General features: G+C 38.1%; 1 protein-coding gene across 31 annotated transcripts in view; it reads right to left on the bottom strand.

The window, feature by feature from the left end:
* The window catches only part of LOC110394552 (poly(rC)-binding protein 3-like), a 498,677-nt gene that overhangs the window by 201,157 nt on the left and 274,574 nt on the right, over positions 1–22,946 (bottom strand). The window lies entirely within an intron of this gene.

The raw sequence follows: 22,946 nt of genomic DNA, 5'->3' as shown, positions 1-22,946 counted from the left end.
AATGTCTCAAACCCTGAACTACAACTCCCTTGTTGGGCCTTTGTGTTCACCAACAGCTCACAGCCCTAAATTTCACAAGGTAAAAAGTATATTCTTTGAATCACGTTAGCTAGCATCAGGTAGCCAATGGTTTGACACAGCAAGGAAAGTATTTGAACAACCTGACAGCCCTCACATTGAGTTGGATGCATACCAAAAGCTGCATATATGTTATTCAGATGAATGCTTATTATCTGCTTATCAAATCCTGAAAGTACTGCTGTTCAGGTGCATTAGAAAAATCCCCATGGAAAATCATTGACAACCAAGTGTCAGATTTATGCCATTGCCTTTATACACAAAAAGTGGATTTTATTAAAGACAGCCTAGCACTTTCTTACATCACTTTTTGATTAAGTTTCACAATTTGTTGCCCTGGGAAAAAAATCTAAAAGTATGCTAGAAAGACATTATTTCTCATTAAAGCATACACATGTCCTTGAATGCTTGCAGTATGTTTTGATATCACCTTAAAGTTAAATGCAAGAGTAGGATTCTTCTCTCATATTTGCTCTGATGGCTGCACTTGCATTAAGCAGCAGAAGGGTACCATGAGCAGCAGGACAGCACTGACCCATGGAATGCATGTTCTGCAAAGCATTTAGGCAGCTGCAGGACTGCAACATGTCCATGTTTTGAAGGACAATCCTTTTTTCTTTTCAACACACTCTATGTTTTTGGTTTCTAATGTTTATTAATTTGACTTATTTATTTTCAGTACTACTATTCATTCTAATTTCTCATATATTAATATGAAAGAAACATGAAAGCAGCTGATATTTTATGAGCAAGCTGCATCACTCCAGGTTAGTCAAGAAATGTACCAGCTACTACAGAGCTTAGAAAAGGAAACACTGATTCTGGGCAGTAGCTCTAAGAGCTTAGGAGGTTTAATGCTCTACATTTGTGGAGGTGCATGTTGGTATATTTCTAAACTGCTTAAATCAGTAGGATGCAATATTCTAAGCCTTAAGGATCAAACTTGCTTTTAAAAGTTCAGGTGAATAATAATAAATGCTGAGGCAGTTTTTCTGTATTACTCAGAGCTACCTTTATGAAAGTATAAGGTGAAGTCAGAATATTTTTACCTTAGATGTTTGGTCTGTCTGATATTTTCTTTCAGAAGGACTTGGGACAAATACTTTTATCTTCCTGTTCTGCCATATCTTTTTCCTTTTTTTTTTTCCATCAATTGCAATGTGCATAATATAGCCTCACTGAACCATGGCAGGAGTAGAAAAGGCAACTCACCAAATGTTGGATGCCCTTTGCTGATGTTATTTCTGACATTATTCACAAAGATGCATGCATGGAACTGTATACAGGGTGTAAGGTCTGTCTGAGTAGACTTACTAGGTCAGCTTTGTGCCATTTCACTAAACTTCAGTGGTTTGCTGTGGATGGCCCCCGGGTTGGCACAAGGTGCATAGCATGAGCAAGGCACTAGAGGCAGGCTATAGGGGGCAAAACTCAGCACTGAAATACTGAAAAACTGATAAGTTGGGCTCAAGCCATATCTTGTCACTATATCCAGAAGAGTTTTTTCCTGCTGTTTCAGTTAACTGAGTCATGGCAGAGTCCTCCTAGAAACTCCAGTGAACACTAGAGCCAAACCAAGGGAATACACTTAGCTCTAAAATACTATGTGGTAGAGACATAAGAGAATATGCAGATGCAGAAGTAAGGAGAAAGAAACTTTAAAATTTGAGACTTTTTTTAAAGGTTTCTGTTCAGCCATACCCAGGATTATGTACTGGAAAAGCTTGTTAAGAAAGAGAATAAGTAATTTATGCAGAGGCTAGACATCTTTCTGCAGAAGGAGAAATGTGAGGTATGAATTTAGGCGTACCAATGAAAATTAGGCGAGTGGGTGACTTTGCATGCATTGTCTAAGCTACACAGAAAATAGGCATATACATTCTAGTTGCTTAAGAAGCAGAATGAACGTTTGTCATATTCTACGCCCATCAGATTACATAAATATGCAAATTTAACAGCAAGTGAGATGTTGATTATTAATTATTTATAGTGCAGATAGCAAAGTTAATATACTCAAACTACTGCTTTGTAAAATACGATTCTTAGGCAATAAAAAGCCCATATACAAACTTTTATAATAAGAGGGGAAAGCTTCATGTACGTATGCAAACATACTGTAAAACAGACTTACTAAAGTAAAGGTCCTGAGAACAGTATGCTATCAAAAATCTCATTATAGACAGCAAAGCAGCTACTACATAGCAAAAATTGTATCTGATAATATCCTGTGAATAAGTCTGAATAACAGTACACTATGTATGAATCTAATAATGGGGAGACTATCAAAATGTTCCAAATTTCAATAACACCTTTGCTAGCTAAGTTAATTGGAAGTCTTTCCCATAATCTTTTCTGAACATTTCTTCTTCTTGCAATGATCTGCTATTTCCTTGCTTGTTAATGGAACAACAGGTAGAAATTTCCCCAGTGACAGCCGGCTCTGCAGGCTGCCTTATAAACACAGAACAGCACATTACAACCATGCTCAATTAAAGCTATTTGTTCTGCGAATACTATTTGCAAGCTTCCCGATCAACTGGAAATAAGCTCAAAGATACTTCTGTTTACTATCAGAAATGTAGAAAAAGAGAACATTTTTTTTTCATTTTTCTTGGAAGGAATCCTTGAATTCTGCAAAGGCTTCTTTCAATTTTTCTAAAACTTCAATAATCTGAAAAACAAACACTTGGAGATGTTGTGTTGTAGAGCTATAACATAAGGTAATAGACAGATAAGGCATACAGAGAAACAAACATTTCATCAGGAGATTTTTTTCTGCCAGGTTTCCATTCAGCCCTGCCAGGTATTAAAGTAAAAAAGCTTGTCAAGAGTAAGCATGCAGAGGCTGGATACCTTCCATCTGACTTGTGTTCAGTCCAGCACTTAATTCCTCATAATCATCTTCAAAGTGAAAACCCTTATATTTTCAATACAATGCTAATGGTTGTCCCAGAACTGTACAATTTAGCAATGATCGTAGGACTCAGTCTTATAATGTAATGGTGTTTTAAGGTTATGAATAGAAAAAATAATCTAAAAGTTTTTAGCCAGAAAAAAAAAAAACAAAAAAAAAAACTTCCAGTGCATAACTTTAAAATCAAAAACAAAATGTGAAAGAAAGTTTAAAAAGTCCTAAGATAAAATAAAACTTGAACACTGCAGCTCCGCACTGCTGCAATGAATGGTGTGGCTGCATACATCTGCTAATCTGGGTGCTGCACAGAACTCAGCCTGAGCGTAGGCACGTGTGGGAGAAAAGCATGAGAGGTGTTGGCGTGGGGGGAGGCAACAGGGCAGGGCTGGCCCCAGCAAGGGTATACAGTTTCCTTCATGTGTTAGTGCAAGCATACCAAAAATCAAACTTGTTGAAGACTGTAAAGGCCCTTGTAAAGGACCTCAACGAGCATCACAACCAAAGTGCTCTCTTCCCCGCAAGTGTTCTTACCATGAATGGCAAGTCTGCACCTGCAATACTGTACTTGTGAATATCGAAAGTACCATGATATGACTGCACAACAGAGTCAAAAATAAAAGTAAAAAAAGCTCTGCCCTATATAGGACATGGGAATATGCCTTCAGAAAATATACCTTCTCCTCCCGTTGTCAATCATTTGTTTCTTTTTGGTACTTTGTTTTTATGGTTTGCTTTTTTAAAAATAAAAATAAATAGATAAATTTAGTGTAGTATGTGTATACATGTATATTAGCTTTCAATTTAGTAATGATTGCTTTCCTGTTTTTGGCATAAAAAATTCATTTTCAAAATAAGTAACATGACAGGATGTTTTCCTTTAATTCAGAAGGAGGTTTTCTGTCATTCTCAGAAATCCTACTGCATACATATTTTTAATTCATGGTAGAAGCTGCTACAGTTCCTCCTGATATCATTCAGCAAAGATACAATGGGATCTCTGCTTCATAAGAGGAGAGGAAACATGACACAGGAATGTTCTCTAAGCTTCAAGCAGCACTGCAGCGCTAGTGGAGCAGATAGATTAAGTTTTTTTGTTGGAAGTCAGTTTTGGTCCCAGTTATCTCATGTTTGAGGTGAGGCTTGTAAAGAAGAAATTAAAGCTGAAGAATATACATATACATCACATGATTTAGCATTAAGCCTAAAACAACAATAATGGATAAACATCCAATGGCCAGGAATGATGGAAAACCTGCTTACCATTACCTGCTTTGTGTATTCATTTGGCATTTAATCCTTTTCTATGCTTCCCTGCTTTCACTGCCTTGGGTTACAATATTAATATTCTTTTAATGAAGCCTGTCTGTGGGAATTAAATTATACTTGGTTTCTGAAGGATTCAGATGCTGTATTATTTTTTTCATATTTTTTTTTCCCCCAGATTACTTACTTCTGCTGAGAAAAAAAATGCTTCAGTAAAAAGGTGTTGCCACTGGCTCTCAGCTGCAAGAAGAATAGCTTTCAGAGCTGCACTTGGAGCATCCAATTTAGATAAGGATAAGTTCTATTTGGAAAACTTTGGAGAATACTAGGATAAGAAGGTTATCTGCTGACCAGCTGAATGACAGTCAAGGAAATGTAAGTATCCTCCACAAAGGCTGGTGGTATCAGAGAGAGTGCACTAACAAAATGAATAAGAGCCTCCTATTCAGAATCATTTACAAAGTTATTGTAGCTGATAAGAAGGAGCTGGAGTTCAGGAGGATATCTCTTATAAAACACGATTAGATTCCTTAATCTTAGGAATGATGAATATTTACTCTTGAGGTTTTAAATGTATCTGAAGACTTACAAACATTTATTCACACAATTCAAGATTTGACACAATACTGATACAGCTTGTGTTCCGTCCCCCGTGGATGCACTGGCAAAGCTTCTGCCAATACAGCTGACTGTCAATACATCAAGTCACACAAAAGAAATCAACAAAACACTTCTTTTTCTGTGAGAATCACTACACCAGAGCACCTACTGCAATGCATCAACTAGAAGCTTTCTCCTTCCTCATCTTGTTCTCCTGCTGGGTGGCCCTAGCAAGACACATAGACCAGGCCTCACCATGAGGAGAAATGTCTTTAAAAGGCACAGAAAATGCAAAATATTGTTCTAGAAGGCTGACATGAGCAAAACAAGGTGAAGTATTGATTGTTGGAACAGAGAGAAAAAATATATAGCATATACATATGAACAAAGAAATGAAGACAGCTCTATTTCTTTAGAACCTGAGGCACTGGACTGACCCCATAAAAAGGCGCAAGTTCCTACGGAAATGTTTCCTACAAGGATGGCACTGACAAGGCTGCCCTCTTGGATGGGGTCTCTGTTGTTCAGTATGGTGTGAACACATGCTTATGCTTTTCTGCCATCAGATTTTATAAAATATGGATAAATCAAAGGAGTAACTGTATAAATGACCAGAAAGGTGGAAAGGTGAATGACTATACCAAGAATACAGAGCAAATCAGAGAAATGGAAATCATTGAAACTCAGGAACTAGAAGTAGTGGTACCTTTAAATTCCTACTGATAAAACTATCATTTCTTATTTCTTTGATTTTTATGGTTGTTGGGGCTCATTTACACCACTTTTAAAAACAGCATGTGATATCTAATTTATAGCAAAAGGAGAGCAAAATAAATTCTAAGTAAAAGTTACATTCATAGTTCTCATTCAAAATTAGGCCACTTCACCGGGTCATGCAATCTATACCCAGATTTGCTTATATCTCCTTTGAGGAGGAAACGTGAAATTGCAAACATAAATGTCCAACTGTGCACCAGAGATGGAGCATTTCTCTTACACCTTTATGACCAAAAATGGTCAATAAATTGCTTGTTTTATGATCTCTGTAAAAAACTTGTCAGCCTGATTTGCAAACAAGAGACGCACTTTGAGTCCCTCTACTACTTCTGAAAATATAAATTCTCCACAAGCAGATGAGCTTTTTTTTTTCTCTTCCATTTCCCATTCACAAAGTGTGAATACTCATCTGTGAGTGTAAGAAGTGCAAACACTTCAGTAGCTACATTTTAGCAAACGTTACCTTCAATAAGCATGCTTCACTGCAGATAGCAACAGTATGTTTGTGTGAAACCAATATTATGGAAAAAAAATTTTTTTTGATAATATAATTCTTATCTAATACTACGTATGTACAGCATGGATGTCTAAAGCCAAGCTCATGTCCTATACTTTCTTTGGAGTCGATGATATATACTTGCTGGGTATGATTTACATGACCCTTTTTAAACAATTTAGAATGAGATGATTAGCATGCTACAAGTTCTTATTGCACTTTATCAACTAAAAAGGTGCTCGCTACCTGAGAAACACATCTACTTCTGACATCAATGTTTATACTAAACATTCTCATTTTAGATTCCTAGAATCATCAAGGTTGGAAAAAAACATCCACCTATCACCAATACTTCCCACTAAACCATGCTCCTCAGTACATCTAAACATTTCTTGAACACCTCCAGGTTTGGTGACTCCACCACCTCCCTGGGCAGCCCATTCCAGCACCTGACCACTCTCTCAGAGAAGAAGTATTTCCTAACATGCAAGCTGAATCTCCTCTGGTGCAACTTGAGGCCATTCCCTCTAGTCCTATTGGTAGTTATATGGGAGAACAGGCCAACTTCCACCTCACCACAACCTCCCTTCAAGTAGTTGTAGAGAGCGATAAGGTCACGCCCGAGCCTCTTCTTTTCCAGACTGAACTATCCCAGCTCCCTCAGTCACTCCTCATAAGGCTTGTGTTCCATTTTGGCAATGTGAATGCCCTCTTCTGTAGAGCAAAGGAACAATTGGGAAATAGAAAAGAAAGAAATACACCACTCATGAAGCAAATCTGATTGGCACAACTGTTTCTTTAAGGGCTGGAGAGTTGGTTTAATCACTTATAATTCTGTGGTTGCCGTGTACAACTTCGTAATTTGAATCTTCCTTCCACTTACAACTTGATGCTGTTGATTTAATTCCACACAGATACTAATTCATTAGAAGATCAATTTAATCAACTAAACAAAATCAATGTGATTCCAACTGCAAATTTGATTTGTTGATTGTACTAGTCTGTTTTAATCAGTTTTGTAAAAGAAGAAAAGTTTACACATTAATTGATTTTTACTTTGTTGGCTTGCTTAATTTCCATAAAACCTTAAAAAGAATACTTAAAACTCCTGCCCCCAAATGAAAGACAAGCTGTAGCCCTGCAAGAACAGAGAAAACGGAATTGAACATTTTGTCGCTTTGCCCTACTTCCAAATTACAGCTGTGACTTTCATAATCACCTGCAGAATGCCAATGGTAAAATAAGGTACTTCATGAAAGCACTCTGAAATGTTGATTAGATTCTCCCTCCGACCAGTCATATTTCTTGTGAAACAGGTTAAATGTGATACAGAAGTATTTCTCTCACAAAGAGAACAGCCTAAAAGACCTAGCAAAGAAATCCATAATGCATTTCAACTGGTAAACGTATTTGTAAAAATCGGAGTTTCAGAGCAGAGCACTAGAGTCCTTTCTTCTTCTGCACTGGAAAAATGATGCTGAAGAATGATTTGTCCTAGATTTATGCTCCAAATTTCCTCTACTCCGAATTACAGGAGTTGTCTTTCTTCCTGGACCCTTCCCTTCTCTCTTCCAAGAGATAGGGAAGTTCATAAAGTGACAACAAACAACAGGGTAAGGAGGTACTGAATATTAACCATCTTTTTTCTATGATTAGCAAACTAAGTTCATTTAGGTTTATGTGTTCTAGGAGAGAAGGAAGGAAGGACAGAAGGAAGAATGTAACAGAGATAACTAAATTCCTTAAAAATGGGGAGACAATAGAGCTTTCCAGAGGAGCAGTAATTGGTACCAAATGATACTGAGTACAAATGAGATGATATCTGAGATCCCCAGGACTGTTCCCCCTATGTTTTTGGTCCCTCAACATCAAGATATTCAAGGTAAAAGATGTAATAACTGTACATGCATGTAATTGGTGTAATATCTGTTTCTTGCAATACAGTGTAACAGTTCTGGGTGTTTTAGTGCACAGTCATTATCTCTGTACGTGTGCATACCACATTTGTTCAACTCTGGAAGTAGAAATCCGTGAAACGAGTTATGTCAGTATTCTTTCATACACTGAAAAATGGTTAGAGGATATCAGCCTGGCCTTGGCTATCTATACAGTAACAAAATCAGACATTTCAGTCTCCAGCGGGCTTTTGACCAGATCTTTAGTTAACTGAAGTACTAAGAAGGAACATGGGGCTGGAGGTGCCCTCATGGTGCTCATTCACAGGAGCACTCTCACAAGAGGCAAAAGTCTTCATTTCTACAGAGTATGACCCTCCCCTTCCCTGATGAGAGGCAGTTAATTGCCAAAATGTAGCAGATGTTTCTGGATCAAAATATCTTTTTTTTTTTTTTTTTTTTGCCTTCTAAATTTAGGTTCTAACACTGTCAAAACCATTTCATTACCTAAATAAGCACTAACTAAAATTGTTAAATCACAAAGTGACCCACCATAAAGTCACTGCCAGTGTGCCAATTCCATAGCTAAAAATCACATGATGTTACTGAAAGACAACTCCAATTTTTCCAGGTTTTACTCCTGTGAGTAAGGACATCAAAGCTAATGCAGAATACGAAGATAATGTCACACACTGGAAGAGAGATATACATGGATCATCACCTAAAGATCAAGCAATGTTTCATCACTCTGATTCTACTCCCAGCAAAGAAAGGTGAAAGTGGAAACACCTCACTAGGTTTTGCTTCAGCTACATCAAATGTGAACATGCACTGCTGACCAAAGCTCAGCTCAGAATATCTAAGATCAGCACGTAAGGTTTTTATGCACAGAACTGATGGCTACACCTGTTAAAGTACCTTGGTCGGTAGGCTAACGTATACCAATATGAAACTACCTATACTAACAGAATTGCTCCTGAATGGGATGGGGAGCACATTGTGCTGGTGTAAGGGCATTTTACACCATTATAATGATACAGTTTTTTCTTATAAAAATATTTTGATCCAAAAAGAAAATAAGACTCCCCAAACAAACAAACAAAAAAGCACTCTTGTGCTCAACTGAAAATGTGACAACAGGAAAAACTGTCAGACCTTTGTGACTGGCTTTGGCTGAATTTCTCTTCCTCATATTTTTGTCCTCACATGAAACGGTGCCAGTTTTGTTTAAAGGATTTAAAATACAACTGTAGTTACTTAATTTTCAAAAGTACACCGAAGAAAAGAGAGAATAAAGAAATGAATGGCTAGATCACCAGATGGATTTCAGCAAGCTGTGGTCTCCACATTGTCCTGAGCACAGACATGGCTCCTTGGTATTTCAGGAAGAAGGAAAATAGCTTCTGACCTTGGCACATGGAATACCCTGGGTATACAGTCATTACAAAATGAAACTTATGATCTTGTCTCTGAGCTGAACTGATGTGGAAATTCTTGGATTAAGCTGAACATGGAATTTCAATGAGGGAGGCTCCCTTCTGTCCTTGTATCTATTTTAAATTTAATTTATAAAACACTGCCCTTAATCTGCACATAAAGTTAAGTATCTATCGAGGAAAATGACAAACATTTCAAAGAACTATCAAAATGGTTAAGTACTCCAGAGACACAACGCCATTCAGATAAAGTATTCCATCTTCACAGGAAAATATTTTTCAATGTATATCATTTCATAAATGACTTTTAAAGAAAATTTAAACATTGCTCAGCTACTTATCCTCAGTATCCACCAAAATGGTAACAAATATTGTCAGAAAAAGTAACAGTCTGTCCTTCAAAGCTTCAGCAGTGCCCTTGTTTTTTATTTTTATAGCAGTTGCTAGTAGCTTACTTGCATGTTCCTCCTTTGTGTCATACACCTGACTGTTTTTTGCCACTTCGGTGACAGCTGTTCTGTTATTTAAGCATATCTTTCCCTTGTATCTGATACAAGCACAAGCCTGTTTGCAAATCTGAGGCTGTGCCTTCTTGCTTTTACTCAAGCAAAACTCCCATGAACCGCAGAGAGAAAATTAAATCCTGTTTGCAGACTTTCCCAGTATAAAAGTTCTCAGCAAAAGGAAGAAATATGCAAATTTCAGTGCGAGCATCCTGCCCAAAATCTACCTCCTGCCACAGGCAGGACAATGCTTCTCCCAGCCTTGGAAGAGTGCTGGGTACTGCATGGAGATTGTTTTGGACCACTGAGGAGAGCTGTATGGGTGGCCCTCGACCTCTTCAGAACTCTTCAAACTTCTCAGCCAGACAGTGCAACATCATCAGACCTTCAACCCAAAGTCTTCCCAAAAACTGCACTCTAGAATCAGTGGTCCGATCTCTAGCAAAGTCAAGAGCCAGGATCTTCCAGGGTGGTAGAATATTCAACACTTCTCAAACTCCGGGCACTTCATCAGTTATTTTAACCCCTTGACGTTCATCTCAGACAGATTCCCTAGTCTATACACCAGCAGCTCCGTATCACTGACTTATCTGAAAGCATCACATGACTACGATATGCAGGACATTTTTTCGCCACAGTTAGCTTCAGTTAACATATGTGTTAACTCAGGTCCTTTTCATGATGAAAAAAACACACACACCATCAAAATAATCTTCTTTCAAGAATACTTACACTCTTGAGTGGAGTTAGCTGGCTCTTGGTGGAAATAACCTAAATTTAGCATCAAGAAAAGTCAGCTATTAGCACACCTATTCTGTATTGCTATGCTGTTAATTGACAGGATGGCTTTTCTCATTCAAGCAACATTAACTTGAGGGGCATTAGCTTGAGTACGCCATTTGGATTAACTCTTTAGAAAGGACAAGTTCAGTGAAGTACCTTTTACCATAACCTTATAACATTTCTGCCAGTATTTCCGTATCAGAAATTCATTTTATAAGAGCTTTTTTTGACACTTCTAATGTAGTGTTACACAGAGTGAAGCAATCAACCATCTGCCGGATAGTTTAGCAAGCAGGACTAGCAGCTCTTCACATGGGACAGAATAGGGTCACAACAGAGTCATTTTTATTTCACTTGGTGTTTTGTAAGCTTCGACCTCCAGCATTCTGTCATTTTTACCAGAAGGAGCTATTACTGTGAGTGCTTTCACTAGCCAATATAAATCCTTGGCAGCCAGTCCCCCTCTGCCTGAATGAAGCAATCAATCTGCCAGAAAATCATGACAGTATCATGCGCTATGAATATTTTATAGTTTACTCACTCTAATTGCTCATTTCATACCCAAGCACTAAGGTCACGCTGGTCACACCTGTTAGGTTATTTCATCCTCCATGAGACAGAAAAGCAGATCACACACCAGAATACCCTCATACCTCATAATTCAGCTAAAGAAAGATAAACTGGGACTAAGAAACACATGAATCCACAAGCTTCTCCTGACCACAGAGCTATCAAAACACTTGCAAGTCACCTGACCACTTTTTACCTTGCACACGTATCTGTCAAGCACATTGTGTCAGAGGATGAGCCTCCAGAAGTATGCAGTGCCCATCATGATTAGCTTGTGCAGTGGCTTTCTTGTCAAGAGAAACTCTAACCACCATACAAATTTAATTCAGTGGTTTGTGTGTGTAGGTGTGTGTGTGTGTTTTTTAAGAAATTTTACATACAAGATTTGATCTTCTTATCAGCTCCTGGAACACCAGACAACCCCAGCATACTACGGAAAATGTAAGTGTGAAAGCCATGGATTTTCCAGGGTTCAAGCAATCTAAAAAAATAACTGTGCTATACAAACTCCCAGATTCAACATGTTATGTGCTTAGCTACTGACAAAATTGTCTTCTTCCCTCTTTCTGTTGAGGTTGAGACAGATGCTGCATGTGAGGCTTACAGCGCAAAATGTGTTTCAAATCCTGATTCATCAGTAAGAATCTTAAAATAATTCTACTGCAGTAGGACATGCTCCCCAAATGCAAGTGTAAATACAGTGAATTCGGCACATTAGGGACAAGAATCATGCTCAGGGAAGCAGTCACGGTCTTGTCTGTGATACCAGGGATTCTGGTGCTCTTGTCCTAAGACAAGATGTATAGGACCAGAATAATGTTAAGTAGATTTGATTCAGTGCTGCTTCTGGATTTTACTGCTGAAGCACAAGCATCGTTGCACAAGTACACTCACGTTATTCCCCAGTTCCGAAAGAGGTACATGGTTGTCATGGTTTTGTGATTTTCAGTTATTGGTATTCCACATCATAACATCATGTACTGAATGTACCTGGTTCTCAGAAGAGAAGGACTACTACATTTCCCAGGGGACTTTGCTCCTCTGTTACCATTTCCAGTCAGAGGGAAAGATAAAAACTCGCAGATCACAAGACCTTGCTCTATTTCCGCCCATCTCTCGTCCTGGAAGCATCTCGCTCTCCAGCCGTCTTATCGTCGGTAGTAGAGTAAGGCCTACCTTGATTTTGGGACATTCTCTCTCTCTCTATTGGATTTATCAGCTTAAATTGTAATTATATTGTATTATAGTGTGTTATTTTGCATTCTGATATCTTATTTAGTTAATTAGTTCGTTTCTCCTCAGATTGTTGCCACTGTTTTGTTTTTAGGCCCATCTCCCTACCCTTTTTCCCTTTTCCCTTTCCGGGGCATGGAATATGGGGACGTGGGTCCCCCCTCCCCATTCGTCATGGAACCGAGCCGAATGCCGCTGACAACGATGTATGCGACAAGTACTGCTGTGGTAATGCAGAAGGTGAACAGAGATTCAGAGAAATCCATATTTTTGATGTAGGTCACTGGTATTTCACAGGGAGAAGGGTAAGAACTGGGTAAAGAAACATAAAATCATTTGAGTTGGAAGGGGCCTTTAAAGGTCATCTAGTCCAAGTTCACATGTATAGAGATCTCTAAAAAGAAGCTAGGAATCCTAGCATGAATTTCTGGAATGTAGGGCTCAGGAAAAGTAAGATTATTGCCATCAGATTCATAAAATGCTTCTGCCAGAAACAGGAAACAGCAATTATGCTGGCTTTTGTGTTCAACAACTGACTGTTCTCAGCCATTCCTCGCAGTGACATTCATAGAATCGTAGAATTGATCATAGAATGGCTTGGGTTGGAAGAGACCTCAAGGACCATCTAGTTCCAACTCCTCTGCCCCAGGTAGGATTGTCATTCCTCAGGACTCCCTAAAAACAAACATCTGATAACAGTTTTCACACATTCTCAAGGTACAAAGATAATTTCAAGGATCTGAGGAAAACAATAACTTCCAACACTACTGTGTAATGAAAGTCAAAAAATGCTATAGCATGACCAGGCCTAATAGCACAGAAAGTGGTTTACCATATATGTTAACATATTACCTTTTATGCTATCTGTCTCACATATCCACAGAACTTGCCTTCTGTGGGGAAACACTGTTAAAAATTAGAAGAAGTAGAACAGAAGGAAGGAATAAATGGAGTTGAATAAAGGTCCTGCAGTGGTCAAAAGGTGAGTCGCCCAAAGCAGGAATTCCATGTGTTAGACTTGTCCAGTACACATTTCAGAACATGGTCTCATAGAGAGCAGTGTGTTATATGTGTCCTGAATTTCCAGTAAAGATCTTGCTTTGGCAATATATAGAAATTACAGATTTGGCTGATTCTCAGCAATTAGCACTCAACAAAAACTACCTTTTAAAAAAATATACACACAAATTCATACACAGAGTAGTAATTTTGGTTTTATGTTAGTTTCTTGCTTAAAAAATTCTCTTATCACCTTAAAAAAACCTGTACTTAGCATATTTTGTTCTGAATAAATTATAAATAGCAAATGATTCTCAGTAATTTGTTTCAAAGCTCTATGATTGTTTATGGACCTTAATAGGAAGTGATTTCTCCTCACTATTTTTAGTGGAGAGGGGAGAAAATGGACAGGTTGAAATGTATCGCTCAGTAAAGTCTAAAACGCATTTTCACTGTCTTTGTATTCTTTCACATTGTCATGCATCAGATAGAGTCATAACTGCATGTCTTGAACAATTAGGCTGCAAAATAATTGCATCAAACACAGAGAGCTCATATGAACAATTTCAGCATTCAGAGCCCAGGCAAAAACATTTTTCCCCCACTCTGCCATGAATACTTCCATCAGTTCTTTACTTTTCACTATTCTTTCAGATACTTTCTTCAATTTCATTCAGACTCCGATCACTGGAAGATTCCAAAGTATTTGTGTATCTGTATGTCGACTTCCTCTGCTGATAATTTCAATGACATGCTTATTCCATTTATTTTAATAATTAACACCAGAAAAAGTAATTTCAGCATTACTGTTTCTAGTAACTTTGTACCTTGAATTTGTCTGCAAAATCTGGCTTCCTCAAAAACTGTTCAGATGGTGCATGGGAATAGGCAACAGAAAATGTTTGAATTAAAATTCTTGATGTAAATAAAGATGTACATAACGTTTTGGGGTTTTTGTTTGTTTGATCATTTTTTTGTTTGTTTTCTTTGCTGTTACTTTTGCTGGTGAGTTACATGTAATGCAGTAATGCACCAGGAATAGTTACAGACACCTTTTGAAAAATAAAAATGGAATCAGAAAGTCCTTTACATGATTCCTCTAGGACAATTGTAAACATATACATATATATAGAGAGAAATATGACACTTCTCCTAAATTAATTCATTATTACGCTGTAGCAGTTATTGAAATTATTTGAAAAGTTTAATATAAACCTGAACTGGAAGTTACTTATAACCAGAATCATTTATGGAGAACAGTAATTGTGTCTATCCCATGTTCCCAATTGTACTGAAATAAATTTGAGATGGTTTAAGAAAATTTGTCATCATCATTTTAAATGATGTAAAAACCTTTGACCACACAGAATCACAGAATGGCGTAGATTGGAAGAGACCTTAAAGATCATCCAGCCCCAATCCCCTGCCATCCACCAGATCAGGCTGCCCAGGGCCCACATCAAACCTGGCCTTGAGCGCCTCCAGGGATGGGGCACCCACAGCTTCTCTGAGCAAGCTACATCTGGATTTACTCAGAAAATCTTTCATACATGTATTTTTTCTGCTTAGTAGAAAAAGAAGAGACTTTTGATTACAATACAAAGCTTTGTAGCTTGTAGCCAAATATGACAGTGGGATGCTCAGTAACAGTTTTGTCTCTGTGGAGGACGCTGTATGCCATGCAAGTCTTACATGATAGCATGCGTGATATTTTGCTGAGATAAGATAAAATAGTACAAGGAGCCTGTAACAGCCAAAATCTGTGACAAAAACTGTTACACACAGGAACTGCTGGTACCTTAATTGCCCAGTCTCTGGACTTGGAAATACTAGACACGGATACTCTGCCATGTCTTGAGAGGCATGTGAGAGATGGACACCTTTGGCTTTGGCTGTCCAGACAAACGAGAAGACTGCAGAGAAAGGAAGCCGCTCCACCCAGCACAAAATGATCCTTTTGCTATTTTCCAATAGTAGCAAGAGCTGAAAAATGACAAGCAATTACTCTTCTAGTTAAATGTTCTTAGCACCAGTAGTGCATGCATTTCCCAGCACAGCACATCTGGCCACAGAGTCTCTGCCTTAGAATGTATTTATGTAAAAATACTTTGCCACCTGCACCATCAGCTGAACACTCAGCAGTGGTGGCACTATTGTGGATGACACCTACTTTCTTACTGCAGGTAAAGTCATAACTTCTATAGTCCAAGGAGTTTGCATTTGAGCCAGCAAGTTAAATAAAAGTTTTGAAGCTGCTATTTTAGTGACAATTTCTGCATCTACCTGATGAGCTATGAATATGAGAGAGCATTGGTGTACAATTTTTAATTGAGAACAATGGGGTCATCTGACTACTAGTAACTTGAATCATTGAATATTTCTTCTTTTATTACAATTCTAAGTTTCTACACATGGGGCATCTCATAAAAAGATTTTAATTGTGTGGTGCACTTCATGATTATTAAAGTACTTCAGCATCTTGTCATTCTTTCACAAACAGAACCACACGCTATTTTTTTCAAAATAATTTTCTTTTTTTTAAAGTCAATCTGGTGGTAAGCAACTGCACTTGCACTGATTTTGCCCTGAATGGGCAGATGAACCTGAGTGTCACAAGACTAGTTCTGCGTTTATGGCAAGTGAACAGGTTCACAGACAGTGACAGCAACTGAGCGGTTGTCATGGTTTTGTGATTTTCAGTTATTGGTATTCCACATCATAACATCAGGTAGTGAACGTACATGGTTCTCAAAAGAGAAGGACTACTACATTTCCCAGGGTACTTCTCTCCTCTGTTACCATTTCCGGACAGAGGGAAAAGATAAAAGCTTGCAGATCACGAGACCTCGTCCCTTTTTCCATCCGTCTCTCGTCTTGGCAGCACCTCGCTCTCCAGCCGTCTTATCGTCGGTAGTAGAGTAAGGCCTACCTTGATTTTGGGACATTCTCTCTCTCTCTATTGGATTTATCAGCTTAAATTGTAATTATATTGTATTATAGTGTGTTGTTTTGCATTCCGATATCTTATTTAGTAAATTAGTTTGTTTCTCCTCAGATTGTTGCCGCTGTTCTTTGCTCTCAGGGCCATCTCCTTACCCTTTTCCCCTTTTCCCTTTTCCTGGAGTGTGGGCCTGTGGGTCCCCCGTCCCATTCGTCACGGAACTGGGCTGAACGCCCGCAAACCGCTGACAGCGGTCTCCTACCTCTAATTCAAAAGCTGGTGTACAGGATCTGAGTGTCTGAGTGGTAGTAAATGTCATGAAGTGCCTGAGAGTCAGGACTGCACACCCAACTAAATGTGGGACATAGCCATCACCCAGATTAGACAGCATTTGCTATGGGCACTGAGCACCAGAAAGGGAACCTGAGGTAAGGGATGTGGGATATGAGCATGGAAAATATGATAGATGAAGCAACCTTCAGTTGCCAGGGTTGTTGCTTCTTCCCACTGGGCAGCGCTCAAGGCTATCAAAAGTTAGGTGCTCAAGGACAGCTGCTCTCTCACTAATGATTAAAAAACAGAGTTCTTTCTGCTTCTAACAATTGGTTTCAGATTAAGGCTATATGTCTTGTCCCCTTGATGCAGGATGTGTGAGCTTTGAAACTCGATTTCCTTTTAAGTGGAAACAGAAGACCACAAACACATCTGTCCTTTCCTTCAGCAAAGGAACAGCAAACCCTTCATTTATCAAATACAATGAACGTTAAATTTTGACTCTATTAACTCACAATAAACAAAACACATGATTAAATTCATCTTCAGGGTCAAGCCCAAGCGGCTTTGTCAGGGACCACTTCACAACAGGCCACCCTTCTGCTCCAACACACCTTTAACCCTCTCCAAATGAAGTGCAGAAAGAGATGGACACACACCATGTGACACCCTTACTGTACATCTGTACCACAGCACAAAGATAAGAACAGTTCATTCTGGAAACGTGCAGGTCACTGGAGATTGTCTATCAACAACAGAGTAGCACATGAGGACAAGTAATGCTTCTTTACCAACAAGCTGTAAGAAGACACTAGTTTTCTATTCATATCTCGTCCATGCCAAAAGCGCACGGGTAGTGAAGATGCCCAAAGCACAGGGGCTCCAGTCTGCTCTGCTGAGACTCCTGCATGGCATGGTATGCAGGAAGTCTTTCCCCACTGCCACCTGCAGAACAAGTGGGAGGAACGGCTCAGCAAGCCCACAGACTGAAAAGAACCAGGGCATCAACTCTATGAGTAATTTGTCTGAACTGACCTTGGTAAACTACTTTTGCAATATGCTCCTTGTCGGAGGCTTGAGGGAGTAGCAGAATTTATCTTCTTGTGAATAAATAATCCATTCCACATGTGTATAATGCATCCATGGGTGTTTATGGGAAAAGAAATACAGAAATGTAGTAAAAACAACCAGAAGTTTTCCAAAATATAATTACATATTTACTGATACAAACTCCTTTAGTATATTTTCAAGAAAGCTCATATCAAATGATATGCATATTTGCAAATGCAACGAGCACATTTCTTACACTTAATTAGCACTGCAGGATTTCTGCACTCCCTGATAAATTATCTGTGAAAATTATGTACAGATTTTGCAGCTGATATGAAGACATTACAGTAAAAAACACCCTGTAAAAAATATGAATAATTACATAATGAGCCTTGAGAAATCAAGGTATGTCACTGGTGGTATATCTAATATCTACATCAGTGGTACCCAACAGCACTAATCTGCTCTGCAAATATTGGTGATTAAACTTAATAACTAGCTCTTAATTCTGCTGAATTGACTATCTAGGGTGTACAGGAGCTGAACTGCTGTAAGTGGCCGTTTACAGATGTTTGCCAATGTCTCCTGTGCTTGGAAGATTCCATCTATGCTAAAGCACGGCAGGCTGCTTGCTATAGCACATATCTGGTACCTCAGACTATCCATACTGTACATCTTTCTTGCTCTCCTTTAGTCATACATACCTTTTAATGCTGTGTCCTTAGTCCCAACAGATATTTTTCTATTTCTTGAACAAAACTCAGGGGGATGTCTACCAACATGAACGTACTGCACAAGAGAGATTGTAAAGGCTATCCATATATTGTTGTACTGTATACACTGGAAGAGTATACACAGAACAAAACACACGTAGCTGGAGACTCCATGTGCACAATGCCCATTTTGCCATTTTTCACTTCAAGCCCTAGTCTGACTCCATGGAACAAATGATCATTTAAAACTAGAACATACCGTGCATATCCCTGGAGCATATTTTCGAGCTTAGTTTCTTCCCAAAGGAAAGCAGCTCATGTTCAAAAATGGCTCCACAATGCAAAACAAAGCACAGTGTGAAGACAGTTGATAGATCTGCATCAAACACATCCTCTCGATCTCAGCTGAAAAGTTAATGGAGACATACCCCATCTGACCCAATTATACTTATTCTGAAAGAGGAAGTTCTCTTTCCTCCACCTCACCTTTCACAAAAGCTGAGAAGTAACAGTGGTTTGAAAATTCAACTATAATCACAAACTTTCTCTACAAAATTAAAATAAATCACATTATGTGAAGCTGCTTCTCCCACAAAACCTTGAGCAAAAAGTTGCACTTCTGCTGAGAGGCCTTCTCAGTTATCTACCCAAACAGACATAAAAACCTACACTAATCCAAGATGACAAAAGACAACATTTCTAAAAACTTATGTTCTGCTTATTTGTTCTCACTTGCAAGATAACATCAGTGGTAAATGTGATTTTGTATATTCACCATTACTTGTTGGCAGGTCAAGGTCAAACAAATTTACTGTTCTTCGCCTATGCTTTTGTCTCCTTACACTAATTACAATCTATTTTACACCAGAGTGAAACCTGGGAGGGGAAGTAGAAGCATCTGCAGATCATACCAGATGCTTGGGTCCGGCTAGTAGACATGCTTTATAAATGCACTTTGCTTACAGTAAGTGTGAAAAATATCTAATGTTTTTTGATTTTTGTGCTTTTGTGTGTGTTTTCATTTGATTTACTAGTCTTTTAAAACTAGAAGTTATTTTTAAAATGAAAGATTCAGACAATTGTCCTCAGCTACACAATTTAACCTCTATGTAAGACCAAAGAAAACTAAGAAAAATCAGTGAAAGACTTTTCATATAAGTGGCATATGGAGACCGTCTTGCAATAGGTTAAAAACTTTTTCACCACTTTTTTGTTCACAAAGTTGCACAGACTACAGCTCCTAAATGATATCATATATGAATTTAAAATGCTATCGAAACTCACAACCACAAATATTTCATCAAATATGGGGATGGAAAGGACTCAGTGTTCTCACTGACCATACATGAGTATTCCCAAATACAACATGCTTATTATACTCTCTAAGTTTCCTTCAAGGAAAATGTCAATGCAAAGATAAACTATCTCTACATATCAGAATGAAGGCAAATCGATAAAGGACAGTAACACCAGCCATTGTTCCCAGTCTGATTTAGATGTTATTTTTAGCTGTTTCAAGCCTGGGATGAAGAGTTTTTCTTTAAGTTTGTCTGTTGATTCCAGCTGGTAGATCATATGATAGTCAAATGCTTCCCCCCTTGCTCTTCCAGTTATGGTTTTCCCTCTACAGCTGCTCACCAGTGCTGCACACGTGAACATAAGAAAACCACAAGACACTGAACAGAAGCTTAGAGCTGAAGTAAAATGGGCAAAGCGCCAATTTAGAGAGAGATCTAAGGAACTTCAACACATACATACATATTTTCTTCTTTCTTACTACATGTGTAGTTCTCAAGAAGATTTATTAAGTGTGTGCCTGGAGGCAACAGTATGCCTTTGAATTCTGTCTCCTCTGTTGATACCAGTAATAAATAGAATGACATAAAATTAGATGCCCTGGAGTAATGAACGGAAGGGGACAAGTCTTTAAATAGCGCTATCAGCCTTTGACATAAAAAACAAAAAGCCTGAAGTGACATTCGTAAGACTATATTTTCCATTATATATTTCCAGTAGTTCTTGAAGAAAATACTGCTTTCTCTCCAAGAACTGACAAGACTAATGATACATTTGATCTTAAGTTTATTTCTCTCTTTGGATGTTTTCTTTCCGTCTCCTTTCACAGTGATTAGTGCTGCGTTAGTCAAACTCTTTTGATTATCGCTATGACATTTCTTCCAAAATTGATGGAAATCAAACTTTTAAAAAGTGCTTTTTTATTTTCAAGTATTTTCTTTTTTTCTTTCCACTTTCCCAGTAAAATCATGAGATCTTGGTAAATGCTTATATTTCCTTTAGATGCATGTGTTCTATGCTATTTTAAAACAGTTATTTCCCATTCTGGAGAAGCACAAGGCCAAAAATGAAAATGGAGTGCAGGCAGTGTAGCCTTACCACAGTTTAAAGTAGTTCAGCCATCAGTATGATCTGTAGCATTGTTAATTTTTGAAGTGTTTTTGCCATTGGTCATTCTGTTTAATAAAACAGAGTGATACGTATGGAAGAAAACTTTATGTTACCAACATTTAGAGAAACATGAGTGACTTTGTCAAGCCTTTGTTCACTGGTCAGCGCTGCAGATTTCTGCAATACAAGTCTCTAAACAGATTCTAAAGCAACATATAAGCATCGCCTTCACAAACAATAACTTTCTGAACTTTACCTTCTCTTATTTCAACCCCATAACGTGCAAAAGAGAAGATCAAATGAGAGGAACTAAAACCAGATTAGAGTGTGTTACCTAGCAAAGATTCTTTCTCTGACTGTAATTCCTCCATGGACTTTCAGCATTCAACGTGACTGTTGATGTTATTTTTACAAATTGCTATTTTAAATGAGAAAGAGTCAAAGCACTACAGTCATGAAATGGGACTTCCTACTGTGACAGGTGCTTAGAAACAAAGACTGTTCTTGAACTAAAGGCTTTATGATCATTCCATTCTTCTAATTCAGTGAACAGTTAACTTTATTATGTTTCTATTTTTTACAGGCCCTCTGACTCATCATTGATCTCCTTTACCTTTTGCAGTCATTTAAAGAATACAGTTTGACTCTTTATCACACATGGGAAAACAAGCATGAGCACTAGAATGTCTGTGGCTGAGAATATTACATTACCAGAAATTCAGGGATGCTCTCAGAGAAGGCTCAGCATGAAGAAGCAGGAGGAGCTATGAGAATTTCCTACAAACAGAAGGCCAAGGTCAGAATCAAAGGCTCATAGGCAGCTGCAGGAAGAGAAGACAGTTTCAGGCAAACGAAGAAGCCAGTCATAGGAAGGAAAAGCAAGAGGTAAGGTAGTCAAGGGGTGAAGACAATACAGAGTAGAAACAGCTGTGAAGCTTCTTGATAGGAATTTGTTTCCTGAGATTGTATTTCCTGCTCACCATTTCTCCTGTGATTGTACCTTAATGTGTTAGACATGGACCATGCTGTAATATAGACTAGGAAACTACATGCTACTGATTTTCTGAAGAGATAAAATCATACCTGAATTGTCAAGGACAAAAATCTTTTACACTCACTTCCACCCTACAAACCGTCGAAATAATAAGTGCCATGACAACTATCAATGGTAAGATAACAGCTAACAACACTTTTCTCTCCAGTATCTTCCTACAGGAAAAATAATCTCAGTTCTATTTTTTATTAATACTTGATGCTATGTTTTGACAACATAAAATGTATGCTAGTAAACCAAAGCCCATCGATGATGAAATGAATTTAGAGACAAAGACACCATAACAGAACATGCTATGAACGGGAGATTTATAGCTGTATATACAGGATTTCACAAGACAGTAAAGTTCCTCATTCTGTAGGTTAGTCTTAACATTGATTTCAATTCCATTACATACCTAATTCTCAGAAGCGCTAGCAAGAGTTTATTGTCTGCTTGTAATTAGATTTACATAGCAACTGTGTGCTAAAGATTACTGAAAAAGTTTCTTGCATTGATAGCCTTAGCAGAAATAACTATCCAGGCAGCAAACCAGAATTTTACAATGCAAGACTTACATAGATTATAGAATTTCTTTCAATGTACTTAACCAAAGTAAAGTTTAACAGTACACCCTTGCCAGAATAAAACTTCGTAATATGAAAACTGCCCATGTAACTGAATATATGGAAATGGTTCATACTAGTTAAATAATATATGCCGTTTCATGCAGAGCAATAAAGTGACTATCATCAGAATTTCATATTGGCAAGGGGAAAAAAAGAAGTAATAGGTCATATTTATTCCCACTAAGATTTTATTATCTACAGTAAGGTTATACCTTGAAGTATAGTTTGGAGGCTTGGGCATGTCAGATTTATGCTGACTTCTGCTTTTCAGACAATCTGGGCATTGATTTGATAACCTATTGTAATTTCATGTACTGAGAACGAATGTCTAATAGGTCCTGAGATGCAGTGGTT

The sequence above is a fragment of the Numida meleagris genome, chromosome 2, assembly GCF_002078875.1.
Source record: "Numida meleagris isolate 19003 breed g44 Domestic line chromosome 2, NumMel1.0, whole genome shotgun sequence".
In the NCBI taxonomy this organism is placed as follows: Eukaryota; Metazoa; Chordata; class Aves; order Galliformes; family Numididae; genus Numida; species Numida meleagris.
Note: the sequence above shows the minus strand (reverse complement) of the source record. Positions and strands in the feature narration are given on the sequence as shown.